The sequence below is a fragment of the Equus quagga genome, chromosome 13 (genome assembly GCF_021613505.1).
Source record: "Equus quagga isolate Etosha38 chromosome 13, UCLA_HA_Equagga_1.0, whole genome shotgun sequence".
NCBI lineage: Eukaryota > Metazoa > Chordata > Mammalia > Perissodactyla > Equidae > Equus > Equus quagga.
The window spans coordinates 83,269,900-83,284,440 of record NC_060279.1 but is presented as its reverse complement, the minus strand read 5'-3'; positions in this window follow the sequence as shown (position 1 = coordinate 83,284,440).

Below are 14,541 nucleotides of genomic sequence, written 5' to 3'. Positions count from 1 at the left end.
CGATTGTCGCGTGTGAGGGCGAGCGGGAGGCCCTTCCGGTCCGCAGCGCGGGAGCTCCTTGGCCAACACCGTACGGAGGGCAGTACGGTGAGGCTCGCGGGAGCTTGTTTTTTTAAAATAAAGTTTATTTTCTTTCTTTTTTTTCGGAGGAAGATTAGCCCTGAGCTAACATCTACTGCCAATCCTCCTCTTTTTGCTGAGGAAGACTGGCCCTGAGCTAACATCCCTGCCCATCTTCCTCTACTTTATATGTGGGACGCCTGCCACAGCATGGCTTGACAAGCGGTGCCATGTCCGCACCCGGGATCTGAACCTGCAAACCCCCAGCCACCAAAGCGAACGTGCCAACTTAACTGCTGCAGGACCAGGCCAGCCCCAATAGCAGTTTTTTAAATTTGCATTTTCCTTAGGAAGAGGACTGTAGTTGTATGAATTCTCGAAGGTCTCTGAGCCTCCCCCGTATACGGTCAGAGAACACTCGAGCCCGACAGAAGTTAAAGCGGAAAAGGCAAGTTTTATTCAGAAATTATTGCCATATGGAAGAGAGAGCTCAGCACAGAACTGGGCTCCACTCCGAATATAAGAGCAAGTAGGGATCTTAGCCAAGGAGAGGGCAGAGGTCAGTGGATGGAGAATTACTATGAAAACATCAAGGATAAGGGGAGATTTTGGCTAAAGGGACTCAATAGGATTCTTTCTGAAGGCGGCCAGTGCTATTGAAGGTGAGGGATGAGGAATCTGATCAGATATCATGGGTGGGGGATTTTTGCTAAACTGACCTAGCAGAATTCTTGCTAAAACTGGACTAATTGGGCCAAGGACAGAGCCCAAGACTGGGGCCTTGAGGGCTTAGAGAAGCTTGACTAGAGTTAGTTCAACGAGAGAGCGAGACATCTATATGGGTGTATCAATAGATCCGATACAGATATTTATGAATATAGATCTCTATGTGTCTATATTTATGTGTAAACGTTTGTTGATCACCATGTAGCAAGCACTGTAATAAGAGCTTTGCATAGTATAACTCAATTCTCACAGCACCCCTCTGAGGTAACTAGTGTCATCAATCCACTGTAAAGAGCGGGGAACTGAGGCATAGAGAAGTTGAGGATCCTGGTGCAGCTGCCATTCCAACCCCAGGCAGTCTCACTCTAGTTTGTGCTCTTAATATACCATCTCTCAAAAATTTGGAACCACTGGTCCAGAAGCAGGTGTCTGGGAAAGACCTTAAGGACTTGTCCAAAAGGAGTGCTCTACAATCAATGACTGGGCAAATCATAGACTTCTGTGTGAATCTCCCAGGTCCATCCATGTGGTGGAGTACTATACAGTTAATAAAAGTTATATTTTTGAAGAGTTTTTGATCTCTTTATACCTTTTAAGACATACTTATTTTATATTCTCTCTCAGTTTATGCTGTTACTTTGTTCTTGTTCCTGATTTGGGCTTGTCCACTGCTCTTTGGCCAATAGCAGCCAGCCTCATGCTGCGTGTGGCTCCAGTGAGCTTGTGTCTGGTCCTTGGGGCCACGGGGGCAGCTCTGCCAGGTCAGAACCCCACCCAGTATCCCCATCGACGTTTCAGACATGCGTTGCTGATCTGGCTGAATCCTTCCTCCTGAACCAGGAACTCTGGCGATTTTGGAAAATCAGAATGGGTGGGCCACCTCATCCTTGTTTACTCATTAGGGCTGGAGACGGTTCCTTAGGGTTGGGGATGGCTGAGATATGTCCATGATCTCCCCATCAACCTCATTGTGTTAGTTTTCTATTGCTATATGATAAATTATCACAAGTTCAGAGGCTGAAAACAACATAACCTTCAGTATCTCCCAGTTTCCATGGGAGTCTGGGCACGGCTCAGCTGGATCCTTTGCTCAGGCAACAACCAAGGTGTTGGCCACACTGTGGTTCTTACTTGCAGCTCAGGTCTTCCTTCAAGGCCATTAGTTGTTGGCAAAATTCATTTCCTTACAGTTGCAGGTACCCATTCTCTTGCTGGCTGTCCACCAGGGTCACTCTCAGCTCCTCGGGGCCATACCTCTCCATGGGCAGTCCAGAACATCACTGTTTTCTTCGTCGAGGCCAGCAGGAGCATCTCTTTCTTCTGCTTTTACAGGGCTCGTCTGATTAGGTGAGGCCCACTCAAATTCATCTTCCCTTTGGTAACTCAATGTCAACTCATCAGCAGCAGAATGGGATGGGAGGGGCAGAATTAAGGGGTGGGCAACATCTTGAAAGTCTGTCCAAAATGCTCAGTATGCTCCCGAACACTGGAAGGCCAGTGCAGGAAGGAGGAGGAAGAGAATTGCAACCTGTCCTTCTGGGAGCTGTGAGCAAGCCTGACCTCTCATGTTTCCTCTTCCTTCCTTGGCTCTGCCTTCTCAGGACTCACCCTTCCCCAGGGGAGGAGTCTGGAGGAGGACTCATCAGCCTTTGCTATTCTGAAAGCCATGTCCCAGGTGAGCTGTGCTTTCTTTCTCCTTCCTTAAGCTCTGGTCACTTCATATGATTGAAGGAATATCTCCTGCCTCAGTCTCACCCAAGCCTGCAATCTCTGTTTTTTCCCATTTGAGACGGTGAAAGGAACCAGTGGTCCTGAGCCCTCACTAAGAATCCATCTCCTCTCTGTCCTGGGTTCATGTGGTCAGCACATCACTTAGAATCTCCTATCAGTTCAGTTCTGCCTGGAGGCTTGATGGACCGGAAATGCATTGCTTGACAGAAAAATGAAAGACTACCACATGGAGTATGATTTGATGAGCTAATATGTTTAAACACACATAATAATGCTTTAATGGTAATCCACAGACGAGGGTTTCCTGTTGGACAAGATGGGCAGTGGTGTTGGTTGGTCTCTGCTGTGGTCTGAATGTGTCCCCCCAAATTCATATGTTGAAACCTCACCCCCAAGGTGATGGTATTTGGAGATGGGGCCTTTAGCGGGTGACTAGGTCATGATGAATGGGATAAGTGTCTTTCTAAGAGAAGCTCCAGAGAGATCCCTCGCCTGCTTCCACCATGTGAGGACACAAGAAGTTGGCCACCTGCAACCTGTAAGAGGCCCTTCACCAGAACCCAATAACGCTGGTACCTGATCTTGGTTGTCCAGCCTCCAGAAGTGAGAAATTTTGGTTGTATATAAGCCACCCAGACCATGGTACTTTACTACAGTGGCCCGAATGAAGCCAGAATGTCTCAGTCTCAGGATGTGATGACAGTGCCTTCTTTTCCAGATCTTTTGAACTGGGGATGGCATTTGGGAGTTTGGTTATAGAACCTGGGATATTGCCTGGGAATCCCTTCAGGTGGATGTCTGATCCAAGGTCAGATCTGAGGTTGAGCCACAGGTGTGAACAGTGGGCCACATGTGTGTGAGCCTGGAATATCCTCCATCAGCATGCTCTTACTTAGGAGCAAGGAAAGGGGACAATTAGGGGAATGGGCTAGGTGAGACTAGCTGGAATGCAGGAGTTCTTGAAAATCATAAACCATCAGAGCTAGGAAAATCCCTAAAGATATCTAGTTTGACCTCAGTGTCCAAAAATTTAAAAAAGGTTGAGTCACTTGGTACAATTTCATGGGAAAGTATGTAGCCAGTAACAATAAATCTATAGTAAAGGGTATGACCCAGTAAGGGAGGGTAATATGCAGACACAGTGATGAACCTGACTTTTCAATACATTTTTAAATAATATGCAAATCTTATTTTCTAATACCTAACAGAGAGTCTGTTAAACATTTTGGAATGATTCCATGAAAAAATTGTTTCTCTAGTTCAAGATTTCTGAACCTCAGCACTAATGACATCTGATGCTGATAATTCTTAGCTTTGGGGGGCTGTCCTGTGCACTGGTGGATGGTCAGCAGCATCTCTGACCTCTACTCACTAGGTGCTAGTCGTGTCCTCTCCCCAGTGGTGACCACTAAAATGTCTGCAGGCATTGCCAGATATCTTCTGGGGGCAAAACTGCCCCTAATTGACAACCACTTCTCAAGTTTAACTTTTCTTGAAACATTTTATTATGAAAGCATTCATTTAAGAAATATCAATGTGTTGCCATATTTGCTCCCTAATTTCTGAACAGAAGGAGAGAAGAATTCAGACATAAGAAGTTGTGCAGTGAGCTTCTATAGTTTCATTTATTGTGAAACCACTGAACTGAACTCCTTGTTCTTTGAAGTGTTTTTGATGGAAATATCTCCCTTTATGAAGTTGTGTTGCTCTTAGTAGACACATCAAGAACATGTAGACCACCTCAGTTGCCAGTTTCCTCACTGTCCTCACCCTGCCTCACCTTATTCCCTTGATGTGTCTCCCCACTTCCTACAATGTCCTTTTCCATCCTTGCGATTTTCTAGTCATATTTACTTCAATGGCACAAATCCTCAATTTGTTTCCGGGTTAGTGGTGGTTAGGGATGTGACTATGGTCATCTCTCAGGATGAGCCGGACTCAGAAGGATCTGTATAGAGAATGATGCTGGAGGACTTCAGCAACTTCAACCCTCTCGGTAAGACGTTAGCACCCCTGGAAGGTTGAAATTTGCCCACAGGGATATCTGCTGCCTCTGGTGTGAATTTCTGGGGTGCCTTTCAAGTCTCTGGTTGAGTTTCTTCTCTGTTCTCAGTGAGATTGTATAGAATCGGCTAACACCTGAAGAAGCTTCTTCCCCATTCCAAAGATGACTTCCTCCTCTTCTCTGGCCTTTTCTAGTTTCATTTCTTCATGGATAATGAGGAACCAGATATGAATTCTGGGACACCCTCTTTACGACTGTGTTCCATCTCTTTCAGTGTATGCAGGTTTTTCTATTTCTAAGCTGAATGTGATCTCCTTCAAGGAGCAAGGAAAGGAAGCCTGGGTAGTAGAGAGTGATGTCACACAAAGCCTGCACCCAGGTGAGTGGAGGATGATCAAAGGCAGTGGCACTGTAGGTAGTGGCCCAGGTCAGTTGGGAGGGAGCCTGGAAATTGAGGTAATGCCTGGAAAGATCCCCTCAGAGTCCCTAGGGTTACAGAGCAGAGTATGACCCTCATCAGCACACACTCTTGCAGGGGGCATCTCTGACTCATGAGCCACTCCTCGTGTGTCTCTCCATTCAAAGAGGAACTCGTCTGAGAGCAGGTACTAGAATAAGCATCTCTGCTTTTTCATTATCTTTCAGATTGGGTATCCCAATGGGAGAAAATGGAAAAATTTATAAACAAAGATCCTGAGGACCCCAGCTTCCAAGATGACTGGAAATGTAAAGGCACATTCAAGAGACAACAAAGAAATAGGAAGGAAATTCCAGTCAAGTCATACTCACCCGTGAAGAAATACCCACTTGGAGACAGCAAACATCCCATAACGTGCTTCAGAAAGTTCTATCTGGAAGTAGGCCCTATGTGTGTATTGAATTTACAAAAGGTTTTTGGCAGAAGAAATCTCTTAATCATCAGAAAACTCATACTAGTGAGGAATATTACAAATGCAAGCAATGTGGGAAGGACATTCTGATCTTCCTCAACATCAAGGGATTCATACTGGGGAAAGACCCTGTGACTGTAAAGAATGTGGAAAGGGCTTTAGTTCTGTATCACTCTTTACCCAACAACAGAGAAGTCATGCTGGTGAGAAACTCTGTAAATGTAGGGTTGTGGAAAAACCTTTATTTGGCTCTCACAACTTAATATACATCATAGAACTCACATTGGTGAAAAGACTTATCAATGTATTGAATGTAGAAAAGCTTTTAAAGGTCACTTATCACTAATTACTCAACATCAAAGAATTCATGCTGGAGAAAAACCCTATGATGTAAGGAATATGGAAGGGCCTTTAGAGGTATCACACGACTTAAGGAACATTGAAGAATCCATACCAGTGAGAAGCCATATAAACGCAATGAACATGGAAAGGCCTTCAGTTGTCGTTCACATCTTCCTCAACATCAAAGAAATCTTATAAATCTAAGGTTTGTGGGAAGGCCTTTAGACAGGGCTCACAGCTTAACCATCAGCAGAGAATTCATACTGGTGAGAAACCACATAAATGTGATGAACGTGGAAAAGACTTTGGTTGGATTTCGCAATTTAATGTACATATTAGCAACCACATTAGTGAGAACCTGTGTCAGTGTACTGAATGTGGAAAAGCCTTTAGTCACTTAACATTAGCTATGCAACATCAGAGAATTCATACTGGTGAGAAATCCAATGAATGTAAGGCATGTGGGAAAGCCTTTATGATTATCTCATACCTTATCCAGCATCAAAGAATTCACACTGTTGAGAAATCCTATAAATGCAGTGAATGTGGAAAGGCCTTCAATCATCGTTCATATCTTCCTAAATGTCAGAGAATCCATACTGGTGAGAAACCTTATAAACCTAAGGTTTGTGGGAAGGCCTTCAGGCAGGGCTCAGACCTTAAACAACATCAGATAATACACACTGGTGAGAAGCCTTATGAATGCAAGGAATGTGGGAAAGCCTTTAGTCAGTGTTCACAACTTATTTGACATCAGAAAATTCATTCTTGATGTATTTAAAAATGTGGGAAGGCCTTCAGGCATTGTCATCTTCCTGAACCTTAAGGAATTCATGCTACAGAAAATCCCTATAAATAAGTGAAGGAAAGACTTCACTGCTCTCATCTCTCAGGGAATATCAAATAATTTATAATTATGTATAACCTTGTCAAATGGGGAAATGCTTTTTGGTTTGACTCATGTTACATTCATCAGCAGATTGATCATCACATTCATCACCAAAGACCATATTTATATGATAATGTAGAAACACTTCCCAACACTACCTTCATTAATTATTGGAAAATTCATAGTGGCAAACAACCACATAAGTGGAGAAATTTTGGAAACCCTTTAGCTTAAGCTAACCCTAATTTACATAAAAGAATGCATAAGATAAAGTAATCCTGTGAATGTCATGTGTGTGGGAAGTTCTTTAGCCATAAGACTCTTTTTTTTTTTTTGAGGAAGATGAGCCCTGAGCTAACTGCTGTCAATCCTCCTCTTTTTTCTGAGGAAGACTGCCCCTGAGCTAACATCCGTGCCCATCTTCCTCTACTTTATATGTGGGACACCTACCACAGCATGGCTAGCCAAGCGGTGCCATGTCCATACCCAGGATACAAACCGGTGAACCCTGGGCTGCCAAAGCAGAATGTGCGCACTTAACCACTGCACCACCGGGCCGGCCCCCCGCCATAAGGCTCTTTTAATCAGAAAATTCATATTGAAGAATGTAAGTAAAAAATCTCCATTCAAAGCTTATCATTTATTGCACACCAGAAAATATATAGTGACTAAAACTCCAGGCATTTAAAACAACAGTTAAACATGTATCAAAGAAGTTGAGGAGGGTGTGGAAAACTTTGTAACAAATCATAGGGGGCTGTAATTCAGTAAAAATGTAATAAATTAGACATCAATGAAAATAACATTTATGTTACCTTCTACCTAACATTTTCTGCTTCAGTGAAATCATGATAACACTATGAAGTGAATGAAAGCAATATAAAACAAAACCTGTGGGATGTGGCCACATCTATACTCAAAAAGTTATAACCTTAAATGCACTTATAGACCAGAAAACTACAAACACTAAAATAAGTGAACCAGAGACCTCTTCATAAGCTAGAAAACAAACATAACTAAGCAACAGACAGAATTAAGGGGAAAAGTGCATTGAAATTTAAAGTGAGAAGTAGGTCTTATCAACCTTGAAGGCTTTTCTTTAAAAGGGTAATATAAACATGTAGCAAATTTCATAAAAGTACTATATAGTATTACTAAAATGAAAAAGAGAGTAACACACATAAAGGACATTACAAAATAAGGTGGAACCCTTTACATTTTTGATGCCAATAAATCTCAAATTTTAGATGAACTTCACTTCCTAAGAAGGAAAAACTAAGTTTCCAGAATTGAGTAAAGATTAGCAAAGGACAGATTTTTTTTTTTTTTTTATGAGGAAGAGTGGCCCTGAGCTAACATCTGTGCCCATCTTCCTCTATTTTGTATGTGGGACGCCTGCCACAGCATAGCCTGATAAGCAGTGGGTAGGTCCCTGTCCAGGATCCAAACTGGTGAACCCCAGGCCGCCAAGACGGAGCATGCAAACTTAACCACTACACCACCAGGCCAGCCCCTTGTTTGCTTTCTTTTGAGTTTTGAGTTTTCTTTATACATTCCAGGTATAAGTCCCTTATTACATATGTGATATGCAAATATTCTTTCTAGGCTGTTGTCTTCATTATCTTAGTGTTTTTTGAGGGGTAGAAATTCTAAATTTTGACGAGGAATTAATACATATCATTTTTATCTTTTATGGATTGTGCCTTTGGTGTCATATCAAAGAAATCTTTGCCTAACCTAAAGTCACAAATATTTCCTCCTTAAAGTCTCATAGTTTTAGGTTTCCATTTAGCTCTATCATATTTTTGAGTTGATTTTTATATATGGTAAAAGAGGTGGATCAAAGTTCTTCTTATTTCTATTTTTGCATATAGATATCCAGTTGTTCCAGCACCAACTGGTAACTTTCCATTCTCTACTTAATTGCTTTTGCTTCCTTTTCAAAAATCAACCGACCATAAATGTACAAGTTTATTTCTGGACTGTAGTCTGTTCCATTAACCTCTTTTTCTGTCTTTATGCCAAAATACTGTCTTGATTACTTTAGCTTTACAAGCCCTGAAGTCAGGTAATAAAAGCCTTCCAAATTTACTTTTTCAATTTTTTTTAACTATTCATCTTTTGCAATTTGAGTTATAGAATCAGCTTGTTGATTTCTATTAAAAAGCCTACATAGATTTTGATTGAGATGTCGAACCCACAGATGAGCTTTGGGGAGAAGTGATGTCTTAATATTGAGATTTCCAATGCATAAACATGTCTCTGTATTTCTTCAATATTTCTCTCAACTGTGTCCCATACTCTTTAGTATACAGGTCTTTTAAGTATCTCATATTTTTGGTACTACTGTAAGTGATATTTTAGTTTCGATTTCTGATTTTCTGATGCTAGTATATAGAATGATCTTATATTCTGCACCTTGCTCACTTAGTTCTAAAGTAACTTTTTCTATAATCCATAGGACTTTCTACATGATCATGTGATCTGCAAATACAGTTTTACGGCTTCCTTTCCACTCTGCCTTTTGCTCTGTTTCTTGCCTTACTGCACTGGCTAAAACCTCCAGGACAGTGTTTAATAAAAGCAGTGAGAGCAGACTTCCTTGTCTTTTTTCTTGATCTTAAGAGAAAGGCATCCATAAATATGACGTTGGCTATAGGTCTTTTGTAGAGAGCTGTCTTAGTCAACTTGGGCTACTACTACAAAATGCCACGACTGGGTGGCTTAAACAAGAACATTTATTTCTCACAGTACTGGAGTCTGTCCCTAGATCAAGATGCCGGCAGATCTGGTGTCTGGTGGGCCAGGTCTTACACCTCCTTTGGAGTCTAAATCCGCCTCTTCCCTTATGAGGCCTGGGAATTGTAATATAGGACTTTCTTGTTTCTCCTCCTACCAACGAATCAATCCTTCTCTGCTATCCACAGGCAATCCATTCCTCCCATTCCTAAGACTCTATCACCTCAATACATAATGAAATACACATTGACCTCTGATCCTGAGTTTCATCTACTGAGACCCAGTCATACATTTCCAACTCACAGTCCAAGGTATACCTCAATTCTAAATGATTCCTTAATACGCACATCACAAACGTGCTCCATTTCCTCACTTTCGATCAACGGAAATATCACGAAGCTTAGAAACTAAAACAATATTCACTCCCACATATCAAAGAAACCAATTTTGATCCTTCTACTGATAGTTTCTACTGAGTCTCCAATGTCCAGCACACGTTACAGCTTTTGGCTAGAAGAATTAAGTACGTTGTGTGTGACTGCACTGGGACAGGACTCCTGGAAGCTTGCACCTGGTGTCCTCCAGACTTTGCCCCATGAGCCTTTCCCCTTTGCTGCTTTTGCTTTGTATCCTTTTGCTAAAATAAGTCTTAGCTGTTACGTGGTAAAGAATTTAATCTTTCTCAGAGATCTAGCCTTTGCCCTCAGCTCCTGGGAGGTAATCTCTGACCTCATGGAATGTCCTGCCTGATAAAAGTATCTCTGTTTGTGCAGGGAACTTGGACCACACCAGGTAATCAAAGGATGTGACTTAGGCTGGGCTCTGTATCACAGTATCAGCGTGACCTCCAGAGGGGCTGGAGACTGAGGAGAGCCACATGAGGAACCCATCATGTCGACGTGACGGAGCCCAATAAAGAATGACACCAGGGGTCGGGGGCTTCCCTGGCAGGCGATACTCTGTGCATACTGTCACACATGGCTGGGGAGGTGTTTATGCTGTCCATGACTCCAACACGGGAATGGAAGCTCTGCATCTAGAACCCTCCTGGACTCTGCCCCATGCGTCTCTTCCCCTGGCTGATTGTAATGTACATCTTTTCACTGTAATAAACCATAACCACAAATATAAAAGTTTTTTGTGTGTGTGTACGAGGAAGATTGGCCCTGAGCTAACATCTGTGCTAATCTTCCTCTATTTTGTATGTGGGATGCCGCCATAGCGTGGCTTGATGAGCAGTGCTAGGTCCGTGCCCAGAATCCAAACCTGCAAACCCCAGGCCACCAAAGCAGAGAGCATGAACTTAACTACTATGCTACCCAGCTGGCCCCAGTATAAAAGTTTTTAGTAAGTTCTGTGAGTCCTTCTAGTGAGTTATTGAACCTGAGGGTGATCTTTGGGATCCCTGAATGTGCAACTTGTGTCAGAAATTAGGGTGTTCTTGTGGACTATTCCCTAAATCCGCAGCCATAAATACAACTATATGCCGAGTCCTGTGACTACTCCTAGTCAATTATTGGACCTGGGGGTGATCTTGGGGGCCCGCAACACTTGACCAGTTTTAAAAAAGGAATAAATGTTTGTTAGTGAATAAATCATCAATGAATACATGCATTCAAATGATCAGACTTTATTTACAATAAAGAAACAGCAGTATCAAAGAATAGTGTTTTGTAAAAATACAGAGCCTTATACAAGACAGAATGGAAAAAGGACATGCTGCTGAGAAACAGGATTACTAGTTAAAAAGAGCCTTACCACAGATGAAGAGGGAAGACATACTCTACCTCAGGGAATCAAAAACAGATTCCCTTTAGTAGATCTTTAGAGTGCATATCAGGATAATTCACTCGCTGAAATGAAATGCAGTCTCCCTTTCCTTGAATCTGCACTGGGTCTACAACTTGCTTTAATTAACAGAATGTGATGCAAGAGATGCTGTGCCAGCTCTAGGTCAAAACAGAAAGAAGGCTTGGCATATTCTATTTTATGCTCATGGAAACTCAGGGCAAGCAGTCGAGCCATCCCACTGGAAAGGGCATAAGAAGGGGTCAAGTGAAGAGGGACAGGTTCTGAGAACAAGGAATAAAGCTGAGGAACCCAGCTGGCAGCAAAAATAGAGGCCTAGACATAGGACCCCAGCTATTCTAGCTCAGTATCACAGGTGTGAATGAAGAGGCCATCTTGGGTATTCCAGCCCCAGCAGACATCACATGCCCAGTATGAATTTCTCACCCACAGAATTACAGGAAATAATAAAATGGTCCTTGCTCTAGCTACTACATTTTCGGGAGAGTTTGTTGTGTAGCAATAAATGTTGGAGACAACGTGCCTCAGAAAACTGCAGATGTGTTACAATTTCACCTCATCTGCCTTCTTCAGGGCCTGCAACAGGAACAAGGAGTTAGGTTCCACCTTCAGCTGCTTGTGGAGAATGAATCAGGAGATGGACTGAAGATGCCTAGCTCATGCCTGGCTCATGCCTAGCTCATGGCTTTCCAATATCCCAGGACCTCACTGAGCCCTAACACAACTATGATCCACAATGATCTCAACCACCTGTAACTGCCCTTAGCTGTCCTTTCCAGATAACACCTTGTCTGCACCATCTCTTTGTACCAATAGTAAGTAAGGTGAAAACCCACTGAAACTTTATTGTATTGAACATGGAATGATCTCTGCTTCACAGTGATAAAGCAAAGTCTAGCTCCAACACATAAACTGCTTTCTTCTGTTGTGTCAACTTGATGAACACCAAGGTACTCCCGTGGAAACAGAAATATATCACTTTCACCTGTTACCAAATGTTACCAAATGTTATTTATTTTTAATAGCTTTATTGAGGAATAACTTACATACCATAAAATTCATTTCTTAGGGTATAATTTAATGACTTTTAGTAAATTTGCAGCCATTAAATTATTTTTAATAACACTTTGTCACCAAAAATCTATCTATCTGGTCTAGTGGTATAGTGGTTAAGTTCGTGAGCTCTGGGCATGGACCTACACTGCTCATCCAGTTATGCTGTGGCAGAGTCCTACATACAAAATAGAGGCAGACTGGCATAGATGTTAGCTCAGGGCCAATCTTCCTCACCATCAGAAACCCCCCAAAAACAAAAAAACCTAATAGACATCATCAATGAATCTCAAAAAACCTATGTTGAATGAATGAAGCCAAACACAAACATACATACTGTGTGATTCCATTTATATGAAGTTAAAAGAAAGAAACAAAGGCAAAAATATTGTCATAAAAACAAGAAAGTGGTTTTCTCTGAGAGTGAGGGCAGGGAAAAGGGCATGAAAGAACTTTCAGGAGTGATGGAAATCTATCTTGATTTTAGTGGTGGTTACAGGGCTGTAATCAATAATCTGTAATCAATAGCTATAATCAATAGCCAAACTGCATATTTAATATCTGTAAATTGTATCTCAATTACAGTGATAATGTACAAAAATATCAAGAGTAAGGGAAGTAGAGAACGAACGTGACAAGGAGTAGTTGTTAAAAAAGCTGTAGGCATAGATATTTCATGTTGTCAAAATGAAATACAGAAAGAAGCAAAAGTAAAATGGTAAAAAAAAAAATTTTCTGCATGGGGGTATATACAAGATTGTTGAAATATTTTTATGGTTTTCTCTTTAAATGTAATTTAGTAATTTCATGAATAACATGAGTCATTATAACAAACAGGACATGGAGAGAAAATACTACCTCTTTTCCTAAAAGAAAGAAAATAGGAGTTTCCTCTTTGAGAAGAAAAAGATCTGTTTTTCAAAGTAAAATGCCTTGTTTTCTACATTTAAAGGGCTAAGACTCAACTCTGCTTGTACCTGCATTGAATTTCAGGGCCCATGCAACCACCCTGTCCGGAGCCCTACTCCAGGAAACCCAGCCAGCTCTCCAATCCTCTTCTGTGCAGCACACTGCCTTGCTCCTCATTTACAGAGAGCAGATAAGGTCTTCGCCTGAATCCCACAGATGAAGCCTGACTCCTGCCATCCAACCTCAACCTGTACTGGTGCCCTAGTAAACGTGCTGACCCTGATAAACTGCACTTCCATGCTCCAGACACCAATCACATTCCTCTTCCCCAAATTTTCCAAAGGCCGGCTGTACCATTACTGGGACTGAACTAAGCAACAGCATTTTCCATCTTGCTTCCTCTCGATCCCCAGGGGGTGAAGAAGGTCAAAGATAACTTGAGAACTCACCTCTACTTCAAGATGATGAGTCTCCAGATAAGACTGTTATCTTTTCCTCCAGGAACCATATCTTTGACCCCAAAAAGTGCTTAGAAGAATGGTCACAGTGGAGATTCAGAACAATTCAGTGAATAAGAAATGAACATTGAAAGTAGAGGAGAGGGACACGGAGGAGGGGGCGCCCAGAGTCCCACCTTTTGCTGGAACGAGAGGCCCCGGACCTCGTCCCTGTGTCAGTCTCTACTGCCCAAACAAGTCTCCCGAGGACAGCCTCGATGCTTCCAGGACTGAAGAAACATGATGCTACAGGAAACAAAGATAAAACAAAAACTCACCTGTGACATGCCTAGTGCCCACTTCGCTGGGTCCCTCTCCAGCGGAAGAAGAGAGTCCTAGGGACGCGGAGCAAAGGAGAAGGATGCAAACTTAAAAAGACCGGAACGTCGAACCCACCTCCACCCTTTTCAAGCACGCCCCGGAAGAAATTGCAAGCAAAACTTCAGTGTCCAGATACAACATTGTTTAGTGTACGCGTTCGTTCCCAAATAACGTAACCGGGCCTTTTTCAACGCCGGGACAGAATCACTAATAAAATGCATGATAAACGTTTTATCAACCCTCGCTGCGCGCACACAGTGACACCCTGACCACACCAACGCCCCCCGCACCACGCGGACCCTTCCAGCTAACGGGCCGCGACGCCAGGTCCCACGGGTACCCACCTCCGCGCCCCAGCACGACCCACACCTCACCGCCGCCCTCGCCCCGCCGGGGTCGGGAACCCACCACCCAGGAAAGCGGACGACGGCGCCCGTCAGACCACTAGCCGCCAGGCCCGCACGACCGGAAGTGCCCGCCTCCGCATCCAGCACCGCCCACGCGCCGCCGTGGTTTCTGGGAGTCGTCGAAGCCTCCGTGTGCGCATGTGCAGTCTCCCCGCTGTGGTCT